This window comes from Bos indicus, chromosome 5, assembly GCF_029378745.1.
Source record: "Bos indicus isolate NIAB-ARS_2022 breed Sahiwal x Tharparkar chromosome 5, NIAB-ARS_B.indTharparkar_mat_pri_1.0, whole genome shotgun sequence".
NCBI classification, from domain to species: Eukaryota; Metazoa; Chordata; class Mammalia; order Artiodactyla; family Bovidae; genus Bos; species Bos indicus.
Genome location: NC_091764.1, coordinates 11,264,444 through 11,285,706, shown reverse-complemented (window position 1 = coordinate 11,285,706; position 21,263 = coordinate 11,264,444). Strand labels below are relative to the sequence as shown.

The 21,263-nt window shown below is 36.7% G+C and overlaps 1 protein-coding gene across 20 annotated transcripts in view; it reads left to right on the top strand.

Moving 5' to 3' along the window:
- PPFIA2 (PTPRF interacting protein alpha 2) overlaps positions 1 to 21,263 on the top strand; it is a 501,225-nt gene that overhangs the window by 187,088 nt on the left and 292,874 nt on the right. The gene's annotated exons all lie outside the window — the stretch shown is intronic.

Below are 21,263 nucleotides of genomic sequence, written 5' to 3'. Positions count from 1 at the left end.
CACAATTAGCCTTGGACCGCATACATCAATCAGTCTTTTTTATGACACAGCAGTGAACTTCTTTCTTGCTTCTGTCCCTTTTTTGTAATTTTTATGTCAACTGGACCTGATCCTAACTAGGAAAACAGCTATTGCTAACTCATTAGATAATGTCAAGTTCCTCTGTTTTACAGCTTTATAAGTGCCACACTCTTTGATGCTAGTTTTCTCAGTACATAATTATACACATATGTGTATTAGGTTTTTTAAATTGAAATCCAGAGAACAGAGCCAGTGTGTGTTTTTGCTCACTTTTCTTAACTGAAGCCTATCTTGATGCTGACCACAAACTCAATATTTCATAAATATCTATTCTATAAGGACGGTTAGTATGTATGATCTGAGATTGACAAGCTTAAGTGGAAATTTAAATTTCTCATGGATTCTCATGTTTGTACCGGTTGCCTGTCCAACAGTAGTGGTGGATTTATAACTATCTGCTTTGTCATAAGACCTAGTTAATGATAAAAGTAGTGTGAAATATTCTCTGTTTTGGTGTCCTCATCACTTTGATGAAGTTCTCAGTTTCCACTTTTCTTAATTACATTTATCTTTAGTTTCATGAACTATTTCCATTTGGAAATGGGAATATTGAAAAAGTAATTATTAAGTGGAAGTTCACAAATCTACAGTAAGAGAGAAATTTAACAATCTTAAGGAGATTTTAAAATCAGTGATCTCACAAACATTGCATACTTAAATCTAGAGGATATTCTTCAACCTCCTACATATTTTGAAGATAATTTAAATATATACACACATTGCTTCAAGAGAATTCTGTCAGTTTTCAGAACCAAGACCCCACAGTTTGGTTTTAGTTTGTTTAGCATTCAAATTAGTTTTGATACAGTTCCATGAAAACAGGAGAAAATATCAAAAGAAACTGGGTATCCTGTCATCTAACCTCAGGAACACAAAGCCTTACCAAAGCAATTTAAGCTTTGCAAATGTAAGAGCAGTGTGAAGCACAAAAGAATAAATTAAATTAGGACTTTGTTTCTGTAACTGGACATGAATGTAAGCCTTCTCAGGGGAATAGAGGTTTTTTCCCACAAGAACAACAACATCTATGGAGGTGTCATGGTAACTACACAGGTAGAAATGAATCTGTATTTTGTTCATGGGAACTGGAAAGTTGAAGGCTATTCTAAGGCTCATATTACTAAAAAGGTAATTGGTAAGTTGATAATTGCAAATTATTATCATTGCATTCAATAGAAGGATGTAAACATTTATGTCTGGGAAGCTGAACACAGTGGCATAAAAATAAGAATCATCCTCCTCTAATTCTTACCATTTTCTACTTAGTGGGATTTATCTAAGATTTTTTTAATACAAGTAATCTTAAAATACTGATGATCCTTCTGAAACACCAAAAAAAAGTCAATAATACTTCGTGAAGTTTTAGTCTTAGATATATTTTAATTTCTTAAAAAAGATAATAAATTGCTATTAAATAGAATCTTATTATCTAGAATTTTCCATTAATTCCCTGATTTAAAACAAAAATATATTAATAAGCAATACATCAACAGATGGTAAGGCGTGACATGCAACCTTCTGGCTGCACAGAAGTAGATGATAAAAGAGGAAATGTGAAAGTTATTTTTCCTGGGTGTCTACAGAAAATGGATATGCAGCCCATGATAACTATTTTTGTATTGCAGTATTAGAAGATGTAACATTAAATGTGCAATTGAATGCCATCTGTCTAATTGCAAGCCAAAATCATGATCACAGATCAGGCAAATTAAGTAAAGCTCTAATGATAGGGTGAAAGTCAGAGGTACAATTCCTGCTGAGAATGCTTCCAGCCTAGAACAGTATACAGATTGGATTTGGTTTTTCTTTCAGTTAAGATATTAGAGTATTTTAAGTTAGAAAGAAATATTGACCATTCTAGGATCTTAGGGTCAACTAAAACTTCTTTAACAGCCGTACATTTTAAAAATAATTTAATACATTTAAGGACTATAATGAATTGCTATTCCATAGGAGCATTGTATTGAACAGTTCAGAACCTTCTAGCATCAGTGATTGAAAGCATGCTACTCTTTCTCTGTCTTCCATAGGGGCTTATAAATTCTTGGGAAAGTGAAGAAAATGTAAGTGATTGTCAGATGAAACCCAGGATCAAAATCACCGGGTTAAGGCTCTGATGTTAGAGACAGAATGGAATGTGGGGATTCAAATTTACCAAAAAGAGCCTAGAAGTAGACACAGCTTGTGAAATCTAAGTATTAACTGTGTTATTTCCCCTTTGAGGATATAGTCTTGCTAAAGCCAAGTGTGGGTCAAAAATCAGAAGAATCGGAGTCTGTAAACATCTTTTAAATGGACACACATAGATTGTTGGCATTCCAGAACGATGACGTAAGGTCTAAGTATAGAACACTGTTAGATTGTTCAGTTCAGTTCAGTCGCTCAGTCGTGTCCGACTCTTTGTGACCCCATGAATCGCAGCACGCCAGGCCTCCCTGTCCATCACCATCTCCCGGAGTTCACTCAGACTCATGTCCATCGAGTCAGTGATGCCATCCAGCCATCTCATCCTCTGCCGTCCCCTTCTCCTCCTGCCCCCAATCCCTCCCAGCATCAGAGTCTTTTCCAATGAGTCAACTCTTCACATGAGGTGGCCAAAGTACTGGAGTTTCAGCTTTAGCATCATTCCTTCCAAAGAACACCCAGGGCTGATCTCCTTCAGAATGGACTGATTGGATCTCCTTGCAGTCCAAGGGACTCTCAAGAGTCTTCTCCAACACCACAATTCAAAAGCATCAATTCTTCAGCGTTCAGCCTTCTTCACAATCCAACTCTCACATCCATATGTGACCACAGGAAAAACCATAGCCTTGACTAGACGAACCTTTGCTGGCAAAGTAATGTCTCTGCTTTTGAATATGCTATCTAGGTTGGTCATAACTTTCCTTCCAAGGAGTAAGTGTCTTTTAATTTCATGGCTGCAGTCACCATCTGCAGTGATTTTGGAGCCCAAAAAAATAGAGCCAGGCACTGTTTCCACTGTTTCCCCATCTATTTCCCATGAAGTGACAGGACCAGATGCCATGATCTTCGTTTTCTGAATGTTAAGCCAACTTTTTCACTCTCCACTTTCACTTTCATCAAGAGGCTTTTTAGTTCCTCTTCACTTTCTGCCATAAGGGTGGTGTCGTCTGCATATCTGAGGTTATTGATATTTCTCCTGGCAGTCTTGATTCCAGCTTGTGTTTCTTCCAGTCCAGCGTTTCTCATGATGTACTCTGCATATAAGTTAAATAAACAGGGTGACAATATACAGCCTTGACATACTCCTTTTTCTATGGAACCAGTCTGTTGTTCCATGGCCAGTTCTAACTGTTGCTTCCTGACCTGCATATAGATTTCTCAAGAGGCAGATCAGGTGATCTGGTATGCCCATCTCTTTCAGAATTTTCCACAGTTTATTGTGATCCACACAATCAAAGGCTTTGGCATAGTCAATAAAGCAGAAATAGATGTTTTTCTGGAACTCTCTTGCTTTTTCCATGATCCAGCAGATGTTGGCAATTTGATCTCTGGTTCCTCTGCCTTTCATTAGAAAGAAATTGGCCATTTCCTCACAACTACAGAGAATGTGATAGCAGTTGTGTATCCATCCCTTAGGGAGTCAACTGATAAGGAAAAGACAAACCAAGATAATGCTACTGCTTTGACTGGTACCCCTTCTTTTCATAAGGTCTGTGACTGTCACCATTTAATGTAATTGGAAACTTACAGACCAGGCATGGGCCTCCCAGATGGCAGTAGTGGTAAAGAACCTGCAGGAGACATGAGATACGGGTTTGATCCCTGAGTCAGGAAGATCCCCTGGAGAAGGCAATGGCAACCCACTCCAGTATTCTTGCCTGGAGAACTCCATGGACAGAGGGGCCTGGCGGGCTATAGTCCATAGGGTCACAGAGAATCAGACATGACTGACAGCAACTTAACACTAGCACTAGAACACTAGAACATCTGTGTTGTTTCTTTCCATCAATATGCAACCCAATCTGATAATCTAAAGATACTCATATTTGATATTTGGAGTATGATATTCAATTAAACTTATCATTAATTTAATTAATAAATTAGTTAATCAAGCTTATCAGTGCCTTCTTATGATATCAACCAGGCTATATTAGTTTCTATTATATGTTTTACAAGTATTTTTGAATTTAGGTTATGAATTTTTGTTAATTTTCCTCAAGTACTTTCTTTACATATAATGTGTTAATAACTCACCCTTATTATCAAGCAACTAAAAGGCTTTTCTAGAAAAAGAAAATGCTTTATTAAGCATTGAATTTTTAATGTGATTATAATTAGGATTATAAGCAAATTCTTATTTTATAATTAGGATTATAAAAAAATCTTATTATTTTTATAAACTAACAACAGCAAAGCTGACTTTTTGTACACAGTTCTATGAATTTTAACATGTATATAGATTCATGTAACCACCGCTGCAGTTCATCTACAGAACTGTTCCATCACCAGGAAGACACCCCTCTTGCTCTCACTAAGTCATCCTACTCTCCCTCTGTCTCTGTCCCCTGGCAATTTGCTCTGCTCTCCATCATTATAGTTTTACTTTCATCCTTCAGGAATGTCATATAAATGGAAGCATACATAATTTAACCTTGTGAGAATACCTGCTTTCATTCAACCTAATACCTATAGAGATTCATCCAAGTAGTTGTATGTATTAATGATATGCAAGCTTTTAAAAGCTTCTTATACACAGTTCTGGTGGTAATTTTTGTTCCAAATGCCTGTATCTTTTTTCCTAGTAAATATGCCATGGATCAAATTATAATTGTAATATCTCTTACGAGAAGCGGCAAGCTTTAAGCTACCAGGCCAAAAAATTTTTGTTTGATCTTTATTCAGAATAATGGTGTGGAAAAAGGCAAGATTTTATTTTAAAAAATTTGCCAGAGGCTTTATCATAAAAGCATTTTAAAATTGGATGTTTAAAAATACTCTTTTTTAGCAATCCATTCAACCATTTTTATTCACAAGTATCAGAGTAGAGACATATACTTTGAGTGTGTTTAATGGGAAGAGTTAGATTTTAACAAAGTTTATACTAAAAATGAATTAATTTTTATTTTTTAAATATCTGAAAAGTAGCAATTTGGAGGAATGGCCAATTTTTTTTTTTTTTAAATCAACATGTAAAGCAGTGCTTCCCAACCAGAGAAAATTTTGCTCCCCCAGGGAACATATGACAATTTTTATAGACATTTTGAGGGATTTTTTTGGGGGGTGAAGGGTAAAAGGACAGTATCCAAGCATGTAGTGGACACAAGCTGCAATATTTTTAAACGTTCTACAATGTACAGGACTGTTGCTCACAACAAAGCTATCCAAAACACCACTAGAGCCAAAATAGAGAAATCTCAAATAGGGTGTTGTATTCCACAAAGGTAAGCAATTCGTTTTCATTAACATTTTAAAATTGAATCCAAATATTATATTATGTATTGTCATTATGCCCATTTTAGGCCTTTCAAGTTTTGGCACTTATATTTCAACTTTTTGTTATGAAAAATTTCAAAATACAGTGAAATTGAAAGAATAGTATAATGAAGATTTGAATTACCATATCTTGATTCAATATTGTTTCTTTATGCAATATTTGGTCATATTATGTCTATTTTTCCTTTTTCTGAACAATCTCAAAGTAAGTTGTATACATTCATTGCAATTCAGCATGAGCTCCTAAGAGTAAATATTCTCCTCTATAACCACCATCACATCACATGTAAGAATATTAACACTATCGCCTGATACACAGTTCATATTTCACATTTTTCCAGCTGTTCCAGAAATATCCTTTATGACTTTGTCTTTTGAAGAAGAATCAAGTATGACACATTGTATTTTTGTCTTTTTAGTCTCTTTTACTCTAGAACAGTTACCCAACTTTTTTAGCATTAAGGATCCATGGTCCTTAAGTGTCTTGTTTTCCTTTGACAGTTATGAAACAGTAACTTTGTATTTTCTCTTCTATTTATTAGCTGGGAAACCACTGTAAAGAAGGGCTTTCTCTTATGAACTGTGGATGAACTACAGTTCCACCTAATAACAGAGTTCATCTGAATTACCAATAGACTAAAGAACCCATGCTATAGAAATTGTCTTATTTTGTATGTGTACATGGATAGAGATTTTATAGGTGAAATTTCTCACATGTAAAATAGCACAGGAATCATGTTAGACATAGTACAATCAATATAGCTGGAGTTACACCTGTGCTGTGTTGCTCAATGCTATACAACTCTTTGCAACCCCATGAACTGTGGCTCCTCTGTCCATGGGAATTCTCCAGGCAAGAATACTGGAGTAGGTTGCCCTGCCCTTCTCCAAGGGATCTTCCCAACCCAGGGATCAATCCCAGATATCCTGCATTGCAGGTTGACAACTCAGTTGCCTCACAAAATTTGGATATATGATTTTAAAATATCTTTTCCATTCAGTAAGTTGCCTTTTCATTTTGATTATGGTTTTCTAGGTATGCAGCTTTTAAGTCTGATGTAGTCCCCTTTGTTTATTTTTTCATTTGTTTTCATTTGGAATCAGATCCACAAAACATCACTAAATCCAATGTCAATGTGAGCAGTATCTACATTTTATGCTAAGAAATTTATGGCTTAGGTTTATATTCAGGTCTTCAATTAATTTTGAGTTAATTTTTGTGTATTGTGTAACATAGCGGTCTAGTTTCGTTCTTTTGCATGTGGTTGTCCAGTTTTCCCAACACCATTTATTGAAGAGACCGTCTTTTCTCCATTGAATGTTCTTTGATCCTTTGTCATAAATTGTTGTTCATATATGTATGCATTTATTTGGGGACCTTCAGTTCTGTTCCATTTTCCTGTGCGTCTGTTTTTGTGCCAGTACCATATTGTTTTGACTACTGTAGCTTTGTAATTGTTATTATTGTTTAGTTGCTCAGTGGGTCTGACTCTTTGCAACCCCATGGATTGCAGCATGCCAGGCTTCCCTGTCCTTCCATCTCCCAGAGCTTGCTTAAACTCATGTCCATTGAGTCAGTGATGTCAGCCAACCATCTCGTCCTCTATCATCCCCTTCTCCTCCTGCCTTCAATCTTTCCCAGCATCAGGGCCTTTTCTAATGAGTCAGTTTTGTGCATCAAAGTGTTGGAGCTTCAGCTTCAGTAACAGTCTTTCTAATGAATATTCTTGACTGATATTCTTTAGGATTGACCGGGTTTGAACTTGCAGTCCACAGGACTCTCTCCAACACCACAGTTCAAAAGCATCAATTCTTTGGAGTTCAGCCTTCTTTATGGTCCAGTTCTCACATCCATACATGGCTGCTGGAGAAACCATAGCTTTGATTGTGTGTACCTTTGTCAGCAAAGAAATATTTCTGCTTTTTAATGTGCTATCTAGGTTTGTCATAGCTTTTCTTCCAAGGAGTAAATGTTTTTTACTTTCATGACTTCAGTCACCATCTGCAGTGATTTTGGAGCCCAAGAAAATTAAAGTCTGTCACTGTTTCCATTATTTCCTCACCTGTTTGACATGAAGTGATAGGACTGAATGCCATGATTGTCATTTTTTAAATGTTGGGTTTTAAGCCCACTTCTTCAATCTCCTCTTTCAAGAGGTTTTCTAGTTCCTCTTCACTTTCTGCCATAAAGGCGGTATCATCTGTATATCTGAGGTTATTGATATTTCTCCCAGAAATCTTGATTCCAGCTTGTGCTTCATCCAGCCCAGCTTTTTGCATGATGTACTTTGCATATTAGTTAAATAAGCAGGGTGACAATATACAGTCTCGATATATTGCTTTCCCAATTTGGAACCAGTCCACTGTTCCATGTCTGGTTCTAACTGTTGCTTCTTGACCTGCATACAGGTTTCTCAGGAGGCAGGTAAGTCTGATATTCCCATTTCTTTAATAATTTTCCAGAGTTTGTTGCAATCCACACAGTCAAAGGCTTTAGCATAGTCAATGAAGCAGAAATAGATGTTTTTCTGAAATTGTCTAGCTTTTTGTATGATCCGGTGGATGTTGGCAATTTGATCTCTGGTTCCTCTGCCTTTTCTAAATCTAGCTTGAACATCTAGAAGCTCTTGGTTCATGTACTGTTAAAGCCTAGCTTGGAGAATTTTGTGCATAAGTTTGCTAACAAGTGAGATGAATGCAACTGTGCAGTATTTCGAACATTCTTTGGCATTGCCTTTCTTTGGGATTGGAGTGAAAACTGACCTTTTCCAGTCCTGTGGCCATTTCTGGGTTTTCCACATTTGCTGGCATATTGAGTGCAGCACTTTCACAGCGTCATCTTTCAGGATTTGAAATAGCTTAACTGGAATTCCATCACCTCAACTAGCTTTAATTCATAGTGATCCTTCCTAAGGCCCACTTAACTTCACACTCCAAGATGTCTGGCTCTAGGTGAGTGATCACACCATTGTGGTATCTGGGTCATAATGATTTTTCTTTTTATGGTTCCTCTGTGTATTCTAGCCACCTCTGCTTAATATCTTCTGCTTCTGTTTGCTTCATACCATTTCTGCCTTTTATTGTGCCCATCTATACATAAATGTTCCCTTGGTATCTCTAATTTTCTTGAAGAGATCTCTAGTGTTTCCCATTCTATTGTTTTCCTCTATTTCTTTGCATTTTTCACTTAGCAAGGCTTTCTTCTCTCTCCTTGCTATTCTTTGGAACTCTGCATTCAGATGGATGTATCTTTTTTTTCTTTTCTCCTTTGCCTTTCACTTTTCTTTCCTCATCTACTTATAGGATCTCTACACAGCCATTTTGCCATTTTGCAATTCTTTTTCTTGGGGATGGTTTGGACTGCCTCCTGTGAAGTGTCATGAACCTCCGTCTCTTGTTCTTCAGACACTGTCTATCAGATCTAATCCCTTGAATCTATTTGTCACTTATGAAGCTAATCAAAGAGTGTGATACCTCTAGCTATGTCCTTCTTTCGCAGAATTGTTTTGGCAATTCAGATCTCTTGTGGTCTCAAATTAAAGTTTTAGAAATTTGTTTTGTGAAGTATGCTATTGGAATTTTTATTGCATTGAATCTATAGATTGCTTGAGTTTTAGCAATATTGTACATGTGTGCTCAGACCCTTATTGTGTAGGACTCTTTGCAACCCTATGGACTGTGGCCCGCCAGGCTCCTCTGTCCATGGCATTCTCCCAGTAAGAATACTGGAGTAGGTTGCCATTTCCTCCTCTAGGGAATCTTCCCAACCCTGAGATGGAACTCGCATTTCTTATGTCTCCTGCATTGGCTGATGGATTCTTTACCACTAGTGCCACCTGGGAAGCCTTTTAGTAATATTAATTCTCCTAATTAATGAACAAGGAATATGTTTCCTTTATTTTCGCCTTCCTTAATTTCTTTTATCAATGTCTTATAGTTTATAGTGTACAAGTCTTTCAGATCCTTTATTGATTTTATTAGTAGATATTTTATTATTTTTTGAGGCAATTAAAAATGGGACTATTTTCTTAATTTGTCTTTCTGATAGTTTGTCATTAAAATATATAAATGCAATAGAGTTTAAAAAATTTTTTTTTTATTTGGTTGCATTGGGTCTTAGCAAAGTAATGCTGAAAATTCTCCAAGCTAGGCTTCAACAGTACATGAACCGTGAACTTCCAGATTTTCAAGCTGGATTTAGAAAAAGCAGAGGAACCAGAGATCAAATTGCCAACATCTGTTGGATCATCAAAGAAGCAAGAGAGTTTCAGAAAAACATCTACTTCTCCTTTATTGACAATGGCAAAACCTTTGACTGTGTGGATCACAGCAAACTGTAGAAAATTCTGAAAGAGATGGGAATACCAGACCACCTAACCTGCCTCCTGAGAAATCTGTATGAAGGTCAAGAAGCAACAGTTAGAACATGACATGGAACAGACTGGTTCCAAATTGAGAAAGGAGTACGTCAAGGCTGTATACTGTCACCCTGCTTATTTAACTTATATGCAGAGAACATCATGTAAAATGCCAGGCTGGATGAAGCACAAGCTGGAATCAAGATTTCTGGAAGAAATATCAATAATGTCAGATATGCAGATGACATCACCCTTATGGCAGAAAGTGAAAAACTAAAGAGCTTCTTAATGAAAGTGAAAGAGGAAAATGAAAAAGTTGGCTTAAAACTCAACATTCAGAAAACTAAGATCATGGCATCTGGTCCCATCACTTCATGTCAAATAGCTGAGGAAATAATGGCAACAGTGAGAGAGCCTATTTTCTTGGGCTCTAAAATCACTGCAGATGGTGACTGCAGCCAAGAAATTAAAAGACACTTGCTCCTTGGAATAAAAGTTATGACCAGCCTAGACAGCATATTAAAAAGCAGAGACATTACTTTGCCAACAAAGGTCCATCTAGTCAAGGCTATGGTTTATCCAGTAGTCATGTATGGATGTGAGAATTAGACTATATAGAAAGCTGAGTGTAGAAGAATTGATGCTTTTGAACTGTAGTGTTGGAGAAGACCCTTAAGAGTCCCTTGGACTGCAAGGAGATCCATCCAGTCCATCCTAAAGGAAATCAGTCCTGAATATTCTTTGGAAGGACTGATTCTGAAGCTGAAACTCCAATACTTTGACCACCTGATGCAAAGAACTGACTCATTTGAAAAGACCCTGATGCTGGAAAAGACTGAAGGCGAAAGAAGGGGACGACAGAGAATAAGGTGGTTGGATGGCATCACTGACTCAGTGGACATGAGTTGAGTTAACTCTGGGAGTTGCTGATGGACAGGGAGGCCTGGCGTGCTGCAGTCCATGGGGTCCCAAAGAGTCAGACACGACTGAGTGATTGAACTGAACTGTACTTAAAACTGCAGTTTAGACTGCAGGTAGACTTGACTTCAAACACCTATACAAACTATTATCAGTTCTGTAACCTTGAGTAATTGACTTACCACATCTAACCTATTAAAAAAATCAATAAAAGAAATAATGAGAATGCTCATATAGTGTTTACATATTAAGTAAAATAAAATATAGAGTTTTTGTGATATTGCCATTTTCATTAAGGGCTAGTGAAAGCTACTGCTTGGTGTTATTTAATTACTCCTTAATTCCATAATGAAAGTGTTCTGAACTTTTTTAATATTGTAATTTTATGTTTATTATTTGATATTAAATTAAACATGTAGGGCACAGTGTTCCATGTACAGTGCAATCCTATTGTTCTAAATTTTTTGAGTGACTGTATTTAAAAAATCCTGCAAGTATGCCCTGAAAGATATTGCAACCAGTTTTCTTTCTTTCCAAACCACTAAGGTTTTCAGTGATTTTACATGTCACAAAATACTAAAGAATTTTTTGGTAAGATTTGGAAAAATTTTAGATAATTTTTATTTTATTTTTGCTTATTTATACTTTTAATTTGTTTCAGAGTAAATGTAGTTCACTTTTTTGCTAGGAGAGATAAAATTTGCATACAGTACTAATCTTAAAACATCCTTGTAATTCTTCACTTGAACAACATAGTTAATAAATAAGGTCCAAAGTTCTTTCAAATCAAGGAAGCCTTCTAGGTATTTATCATGTATTTTGGTTATTAAAGGTAAAAGAACATAACAACTCTATAGTCACCAGTGCCTACTTTTAGTCTATATAATGTTACTGTGAGCTTGTTTATTGTTTCGTTCTGACCTGAATAAACCTGAAGAACTGAAGCGTAGAAAGATGACATCATTTATGCAAATTGTGATACCATGTAAGTAAATTTTCTTTTTTTTTTTTTAATTTTCACTAGTATTAATGAAAAGGCATGATTCAACATAAATGAGTATTGGTGACCGAAGTAAATACTTCAAATATTGGTTTGTTTTAAACAATTCTAGTTGAATATATTATTAAGAAAAGTATAAAAATACCTAATTCAGTTTTACTATAAACAGTGGTTCTCTATTTTTGGCTACACATATTTTATTATTTTAAATAATTAAAAATCTATACCCTTATTTAATGAAAATAATGTTTTGAAAAAAGTTATTTTCCCATCAAGCCATGGTTTTGTTGGTAGCTTCTGACCTCTGACACTAAGTAATGATGTAGAGAATGAGATAAAGCCTGACCATGTCTAACAAGAGGGAAAATAAAAGGAAGGATAGACAAGAATTGAGCAGTCCACATATGGTAGGTAAAAGAGTGGCCTATAAGGCAGAGGGATGTTTTGACTATAATGGACTTCTTATTAGTTACTCTGAGATGAGATTCCCTCAACTAGGGACAGTTTAAATTATCAGACAGCATTAAGTTCACTTCTTATCTATCACCTAATATGTGTAGCTCCTTGAGGAAAATTAGATGAATTACATAATAAACAGACAACTCACTCTACCTTCAGACATGGTGCTGGTCACATTTATGGCAAAGTTACTGTAGTGCAATTCTGACACCAAATACCCAGCATTAACGCAGACCTCATATTTGAGGGCATAAACCTCTATAACAGTCTCATACTGCAGACACCAGTGACGAGCTCTGGGGTTCCCAATCCTCCCACACATCAGACCAACTGTCTCTAAATTTGAGGGTCCCCTCTACCCTCTCAGTTTCAATAATTCACTTAGTTCAGTTCAGTTCAGTTCAGTCGTGTCCGGCTCTTTGCGACCCCATGAATCACAGCACGCCAGGCCTCCCTGTCCATCACCAACTCCCGGAGTTCACTCAGACTCACGTCCATTGAGTCGGTGATGCCATCCAGCCATCTCATCCTCTGTCATCCCCTTCTCTTCCTGCCCCCAATCCCTCCCAGCATCAGAGTCTTTTCCAATGAGTCAACTCTTTACATGAAGTGGCCAAAGTACTGGAGTTTCAGCTTTAGCATCATTCCTTCCAATGAACACCCAGGGCTGATCTCCTTCGGAATGGACTGGTTGGATCTCCTTGCAGTCCAAGGGACCCTCAAAAGTCTTCTCCAATACCACAGTTCAAAAGCATCAATTCTTCAGCATTCAGCCTTCTTCACAGTCCAACTCTCACATCCATACATGACCACAGGAAAAACCATAGCCTTGACTAGACGGACCTTTGTTGGCAAAGTAATGTCTCTGCTTTTGAATATGCTATCTAGGTTGGTCATAACTTTCCTTCCAAGGAGTAAGCGTCTTTTAATTTCATGGCTGCAGTCACCATCTGCTAGAACACATCAAAGAACTCAGGAAGCTACTATACTTCTATTTAAGTTTCACTGAAAAGGATACAAATCAGGACCAGCCAAAAGTAGAGACACTAGGGTGAAACTGGGAGGTTCCTAGCTGTAAATCTTCTGTGTTCTGAGGATACATCATCCTTTCAACATACTGATGTGTATCACCAATCAGGAAGTTCTTAAGGCTTCAGACGTCCAGAATTTTTATTGGGGTTTTTTAATACAGGTATGATTAATTGAATCATTGGCAGAGTGAACTTGATCTACAGTCTCATCTGCTCACTGGAGGTCAGGTTAACAGCACCTGCTTCAAAGCCCCAATCTTCTAATCAATCACATGATTGATCTTTCTGGATTGCTCTGACCCTGAAACTACCTGAGGGCCTCTCTTGAGTCATCTCATTAGCATAAACTCAGGGGTGCTCCCTGGGACCCACCATGAATAATAAAGAGACTCATCACTGGGCACATTCCAAAATTTTAGAAGCTTCCTCTTAGGAGGATGGGACTAAAGACCAAATTTGTTATTAAGTAATAGTTATATATTTTAGAAATTTGATTATTAGAATTTTAACAAAACTCAGCATCTTTCTGAAACAAATCATTAAAACATTTTTTTCTACTATATACATGTGTATAGTTGAGTAATGGCATGCATATACATAGTATATATATATACGTAATACATAGCTGGTATACACAGTATAATATATATATCAGAGTATGTACACATATATATATGAACAAAGTGTATATTAAGCGAGATGGCACCATTTGGACATGTACCTTAGGTAAATTCAACTATTCATGTACTGCAACAGCCGAAAGGGAGACAAATAAAGATGTAAATATTATAGAAGATGCTATGCAATGAGCATATCCCCAAGTGACTGTGATATGGGGAACCTAAACAATTTCTATAGTAGCTCCTGTGCTTCTTATAGTGTGAGCACCTTGTGAAGCTGAATGTAATCCCTGTTTTAAAAGATAATTCTCATCCATCAAAAAGTACACATTGTACTTTTCATTCCACAAAACCCTGAGGCAGGGCAGCTCATCCATCCTGTGCTCTTCCCCAGTGGGAGTCATATGTTCTAAGTTGGGAGGGGAACGGCCTGGGGTGGACTCAGTGGATTGTACATGCTGATCTCCAGAGTGAAGCTTCCCCGAGGTACTGTCTAGAGTGGTTTTGAATAAATTGGTTTTTGCCTTGTGCTGCTGCTGCTGCTAAGTCACTTCAGTTTTGCTTATGAACTGACTTTTTTTTTTTTTTTTTCATTTTATTTTATTTTTAAACTTTACACAATTGTATTAGTTTTGCCAAATATCAAAATGAATCCATCACAGGTATACATGTGTTCCCCATCCTGAACCCTCCTCCCTCCTCCCTCCCCATACCATCCCTCTGGGTCGTCCCAGTGCACTAAATCCTAACCCTCTCCCCAGAGAAGATGTGATTTCCCTGTAAACATATATATATGACAGGATTGAGGACACCATGTACAAGTCAGCCTTAGGCAACTAATTAAAAAAAAAAAAAAAAAAGAGGGAATAGTTTCAGATTTGTCCTAAAATAAAGTGACCAGATGACAGGTAACATAAATATTTGTTGCATTGCCTGTGACAGTTTTTGAGACATAGCTCATAATTTTTTCTATGAAAGACATTTTTAGGAATCTAATTTTCTCATTCTTGTTTCTTAGGGCAACACAGTTTCAGTTATGTTAAGTAACATCAATTTGATCATTCCTGGGAGTTTAACACTGTGTTTAGGAGTTGGTTTATCATTTTATAATTGTGGGGGTAGGGGGTTCAAAAACACATGTGATACTAGTTAAAATATTTTACTTTCAGTTCAGTTCAGTTCAGTTGGTCAGTTGTACCCGACTCTTTGCGACCCCATGAATCGTAGCACGCCAGGCCTCCCTGTCCATCACCATCTTGTGGAGTTCACTGAGACTCACGTCCATGGAGTCGGTGATGCCATCCAGCCATCTCATCCTCTGTCGTCCCCTTCTCCTCCTGCCCCCAATCCCTCCCAGCATCAGAGTCTTTTCCAATGAGTCAACTCTTTGCATGAGGTGGCCAAAGTATTGGAGTTTCAGCTTAACCATCAGTCCTTCCAATGAACACCTAGGACTGATCTCCTTTAAAATGGGCTGGTTGGATCTCCTTGCAGTCCAAGGGACTCTCAAGAGTCTTCTCCAATACCACAGTCCAACTCTCACATCCATACATGACCACTGGACAAACCATAGCCTTGACTAGATGGCCCTTTGTTGGCAAAGTAATGTCTCTGCTTTTGAATATGCTATCTAGGTTGCTCATAACTTTCCTTCCAAGGAGTAAGCAGTCTTTTAATTTCATGGCTGCAGTTACCATCTGCAGTGGTTTTGGAGCCCCCCAAAATAAAGTCTGACACTGTTTCCACTGTTTCCCTATCTATTTCCATGAAGTGATGGGACCAGATGCCATGATCTTCGTTTTCTGAATGTTGAGCTTTAAGCCAACTTTTTCACTCTCCTCTTTCACTTTCATCAAGAGGCTTTTTAGTTCCTCTTCACTTTATGCCATAAGAGTGGTGTGATCTGCATATCTGAGGTTATTGATATTTCTTCCTGCAGTCTTGATTCCAGCTTGTGCTTCCTCCAACCCAGCGTTTCTCATGATGTACTCTGCATATGAGTTAAATAAGCAGAGTGACAATATACAGCCTTGACGTGCTCCTTTTCTATTTGGAACCAGTCTATTGTTCCATGTCCAGTTCTAACTGTTGCTTCCTGACCTGCATATAGGTTTCTCAAGAGGCAGGTCAGGTGGTCTGGTATTCCTATCTCTTTCAGAATTTTCCAGAGTTTATTGTGATCCACACAGTCAAAGACTTTGGCATAGTCAGTAAAGTAGAAATAGATGTTTTTCTGGAACTCTCTTGCTTTTTCGATGAACCAGCAGATGTTGGCAATTTGATCTCTGGTCCTCTGCCTTTTCTAAAACCAGCTTGAACATCTGCAAGTTCGCAGTTCACATATTGCTGAAGCCTGGTTTGGAGAATTTTGAGCATTACTTTACTAGTGTGTGAGATGTGTGCCATGAAATTAAAAGACGCTTACTCCTTGGAAGGAAAGTTATGACGAACCTAGATAGCATATTCAAAAGCAGAGATATTACTTTGCCAACAAAGGTCCATCTAGTCCAGGCTATGGTTTTTCCTGTGGTCATGTATGGATGTGAGAGTTGGACTGTGAAGAAGGCTGAGCACCAAAGAATTGATGCTTTTGAACTGTGGTGTTGGAGAAGACTCTTGAGAGTCCCTTGGACTGCAAGGAGATCCAACCAGTCCATTCTGAAGGAGATCAGCCCTGGGATTTCTTTGGAAGGAATGATGCTAAAGCTGAAACTCCAGTACTTTGGCCACCTCATGCGAAGAGATGACTCGTTGGAAAAGACTCTGATGCTGGGAAGGATTGGGGGCAGGAGGAGAAGGGGATGACAGAGGATGAGATGGCTGTATGGCATCACTGACTCGATGCATGTGAGTCTGAGTGAACTCCGGGAGTTGGTGATGGACAGGGAGGCCTGGCGTGCTAAGATTCATGGAGTCGCAAAGAGTTAGACACGACTCAGCGACTGAACTGAACTGAGATGAGCGCCATTGTGCGGTAGTTTGAGCATTTTTTGGCATTGCCTTTCTTTGGGATTGGAATGAAAACTGACCTTTTCCAGTCCAGTTTTCCAAATTTGCTGGCATATTGAGTGCAGCACTTCCACAGCATCATCTTTACTTTAGACTATTGTAAATACTTACAAAAAGGGATGTGTGCATTTCATGATGTAGAGTTACTATTGTGCTCAATTTTCCTATTTTAGAAAGATCATTTAGAAAAGAGCATCCTGAGTTCTAATTCAGTTATGCCCCTAAAATCTGTAATGTGGAGCAAGAACCTTCCAGAGATCAGTCCTTTCTTTATAAAATAATGGTGGTGTTTTAGTCACTAAGCTGTGTCTAACTCTTTGTGGCTCCATGGACTGTAGCCCACTAGGCTCTTCTGTCCATGGGATTTCCCAGGCAAGACTACTGAAGTGGGTTGTCATTTCTCTTTCCCAGGATATTCTCTGACCCAGGGATCAAACCTGCAGCACATTGCAGGTAGATTAACGCTGAGTCACCAGAGAAATCCTATAAAATAATAGGCTGGGGCTAAATGGTCTCTAAGATCCCTTCAGCTTTAAAAGACTATATTTGTGTGTGTGTGTGTGTGTTTCAGTTCAAATATACCACCTCTAAAGTGCCATTTGAATAATGATTAATTTCATAAGTTTCCAATGAAGATGAATCTTTTCTGTTTACAATGTTAATCAAAACTAATATCATTCAAAATAATCATTTTTCATACTCTAGTCTATTTTACAAAATGAATGAGTAATTTTATGTCATTCACACAGAACTCTTTAGAAGCCATTATTTCTATTTAAAGGATGAGCTTTATATTGAGTAACTTTTGTTGATTTTATATAGTGGAATTGAAGCAGTGATTTATATTAAAATTTTAAAAAATGATTCCTCTTCCCTGATACTGTATTGTAATGTAAATATCTCTACTATAGCATTTATCACATTTTATGACAATTATTTGTGTGCTTTTTTCCCCTAAAAGTTATAAGGACCACACCTTACTGAAGTTTATACTTTGGCATCTACAATAATGTCTGCCGAATGATAACGGTTTAATATCTGTTAAGTGGAAAAAATTAATGAATAGTGACTGAAGAATGTGTTATTATAAAAGGCATGAGTGGAGACAGTTTTAAAGAAAGGAGTAATCAACTGTATCAACAACAGATTATTAGAAGTAGACTAAAAGGATAATTGGATTTAATTCATTAGAAATGAAGCCAGATTGCAATGAACAAATTAAACTAAGTGGAAGCAGTGAAGTTAGACTACTTAAGAAGCATAGAGATGAAAAGGAAAAATCTAAGCAGTAGAGGTTGTAAATATATTAAAGGCGTTTTTAGTGATATATAATATTTGAAGGTCATCATGCAGAAGGATCCAGTGGAGACCCTGGGAGAAGAAGGTACCCAAGATGTGACACCTCAGAGGAGGTAGAGGAAGATAAAAGTAACTCATAAGCCAATTGATATGTGTGGAAAGGAATAGATGACTGGGTTCTTTGTTTAAGAAATTTTAAAAGTAAAATGAATACATGCATAGAAAAGAGGATAAGATAAAGATATTCACACCTAAAAAAGACTAAAAATGGAGACCATGACTTCTCTGTGTAGACAATATTCATTGTCCATTGTGATGAACAATGACTTATAAAAATTTCTCTCCTTGTCTGATACTCTGAATTTATATTAGCATGTTGGAATTCTCCAGAGTAAGTGGCTCTTGTTCAGTCAACACAAGTGGTTATAAAGTATGAAGTGAAGTGTTAGTTGCTCAGTCATGTCCGACTCTTTGCAGACATGGGAGTCACAGACTGTAGCCCACCAGGCTCCTCTATCCATGGAATTCTCCAGGCAAGAATGCTGGAGTGGGCAGCCATTTCTTTCTCCAGGGGATCTTCCCTGACCCAGGGATCGAACCCAGGTTACCTGCATTGCAGGCAGATTCTTTACCAACTGAGCCACCGGGGAAGCCCCTAAAATGGCTATTCACTTTGAAATATTCCTCAATGAATTATTTTCAGCTATCACTGTTAGTCCTAACTACAGAAGAGTTTTAATTTTTTTCTCTAATAGTATTGTTTCTACAATTATCTGTAGAATAAAATTATCCATGGACATTAAAAAGAGTGCATAATTCTTGAATTATTTTCATTTTATATGCTGACAATCATCTCGTTATAATTTTATGATTAGAAAATATCTGAAATTAACCACTGTTTGTATATCGGTGTGGTATATTAAACTTTTCAATTAATCTTCACACTGTAATACTCTCTGGATTTTGGGGGCCTCTTCTTGAAAAGCTTTTCAAAACATTTATCTGAACTTTTAACTATGTATTTTAGAATAATACTGAGAGCAGAGTTTTAAATTGGATAATTGTTGATATTAAAATGCATTCATGCTTTTCATATCCTCTTGATTGTAGATATATAACAGCTAGTTTTTTATAGAAGATGTTGAACTGAACTCAAAATTCCTGAATTATTATTACTAGATGTATAACATCTTTTTTTATATAAAAGATGCTAAGCTATACTCACAATTCCTGAATTATTATTATAATTATTTTTATCAAAGTTATTGCTTTTTAACTTATAAGCATGCAATTGGAAGAAAAGTAGATTTTTTACATTTGGTTTTCTTTAAACTGTAATGTATGACTGTATTTATTCTTTTTAGTTATTTTAAAGTACCCATCTGGAACTTTTTCAGACCGATGATGTGATGCTTTTCAACACAATGAGTGCCTATTCCAAACTCTGTGGGTTGCTTCTCCATATCAGGAAGCCCCTGGTTCCCTCTTACATCGTCTGTAAGATGAACTCTACATATGTTTTGTCTTACTTCCTCCATGAATCATCCTTGATTTTCTTCCCACACTATTCTCTTTTCCTTGAACTCCATGTATTATCTCCTAATAACCATCTCAAAAGTTAATGCAAACATGAAATTAAATGACATCTGTACAATGACAAAGCACCTAAAATATATCAATCCTTGTACAGATGTCATCTAATTTCATGTTTATGTTAACTTTTGAGATAATTATTCGGTGCTCAGTATATACAAACTCTCCCTTTGATGAAGTAAATAAGTATCTAAAGACAGACATTTTGACTTTAACCGAACCATGCAAAAATAGGTGCTGTTTCATATATATATGTGTGTGTATATGTATGTATATATATGTGTGTGTATATATACACACACAGCCTAGGAAACACATACACACACACATATACACACACACAGCCTAGAAAAAAGTTAATGGCTTGCATCTGATACTAATTCCATCAGAACTCTGTTGTAATTAGGACAAAGTGGTTTTTGAAACTGTGTCAGTAAATTCTCCAGAGAATACAAAAATTAATCACCAATAGAAGCCAAACCTTTTATCTACATAGGTTTAGGAACCCCTGAAGTGCCTGAAGCAATGTCTCTACACACTGATTTTCACCTGACCCACACTTTATAAAGCCATATCTTTCCTATACACAGTCTCATACCTGAGGTAAGCCTCATATGAAAGTTTTAATAAATTATGAGTTTAGTTGTATGTTTGTAAAATGTGAATAGAAATCAGCAATTAGCTTTTCAGTTTTAGAATCAAAACTTATTTTTTATAATTTGCGCAGAATGTCTTTGGCATAAAAGATGATTTGTGGATGTATATTCTTCATGATCAGAAATCTCAATTAATTAAATTTATCAGCTGTTTTTAGACAGAAATATTGTGTTAGCTTTTATAAACTTTGATCTCTACAGTCACCACAAAATCATTTTTATAATGACAGAATCCGAGGCACCTATACTAGAGATGAAACTGAACTTAGGTCTCTGTGATTCCAAATATGACTGCCTTCTCCAATCCTACGCTTTCTGTTGCTTACAAATATAAGGTTATATGATGTTTCAGAATAGTAAAGGCAAATTGTTGACACTTTTAAGTCAAGTTAAAATATTTAGAGCTATACATTTAAGATCTGAAAAGTCTTCTGTGAAAGAGAGCCCAGTTTTCTGCCTGACAAAAATAAGTCAGCTCAGTTTTTATTTAAGGCATAAATAACTCCAGTTCTTTTCAAAATACATAAGATTCTCTGCTCATATTTTATAAGAACAAGCAAATTGTGAGGTCATGGCAATACTTGTAACTAATATATAAGTACACATTGCTTTTCACATATAATTCTTAATACAATGCTAAAGAATTCTCTCTCCTCTCTCTGTTTCTGTCTCTCACACATGCACAGTTATGTTTCTTAAAAGAGAGAGATGCCGGTACTTTTTCAGTCTCTGGTACCTGTATTTCTCATGATTACAAGTATAGTCCCATAAGTGAAAGTGAT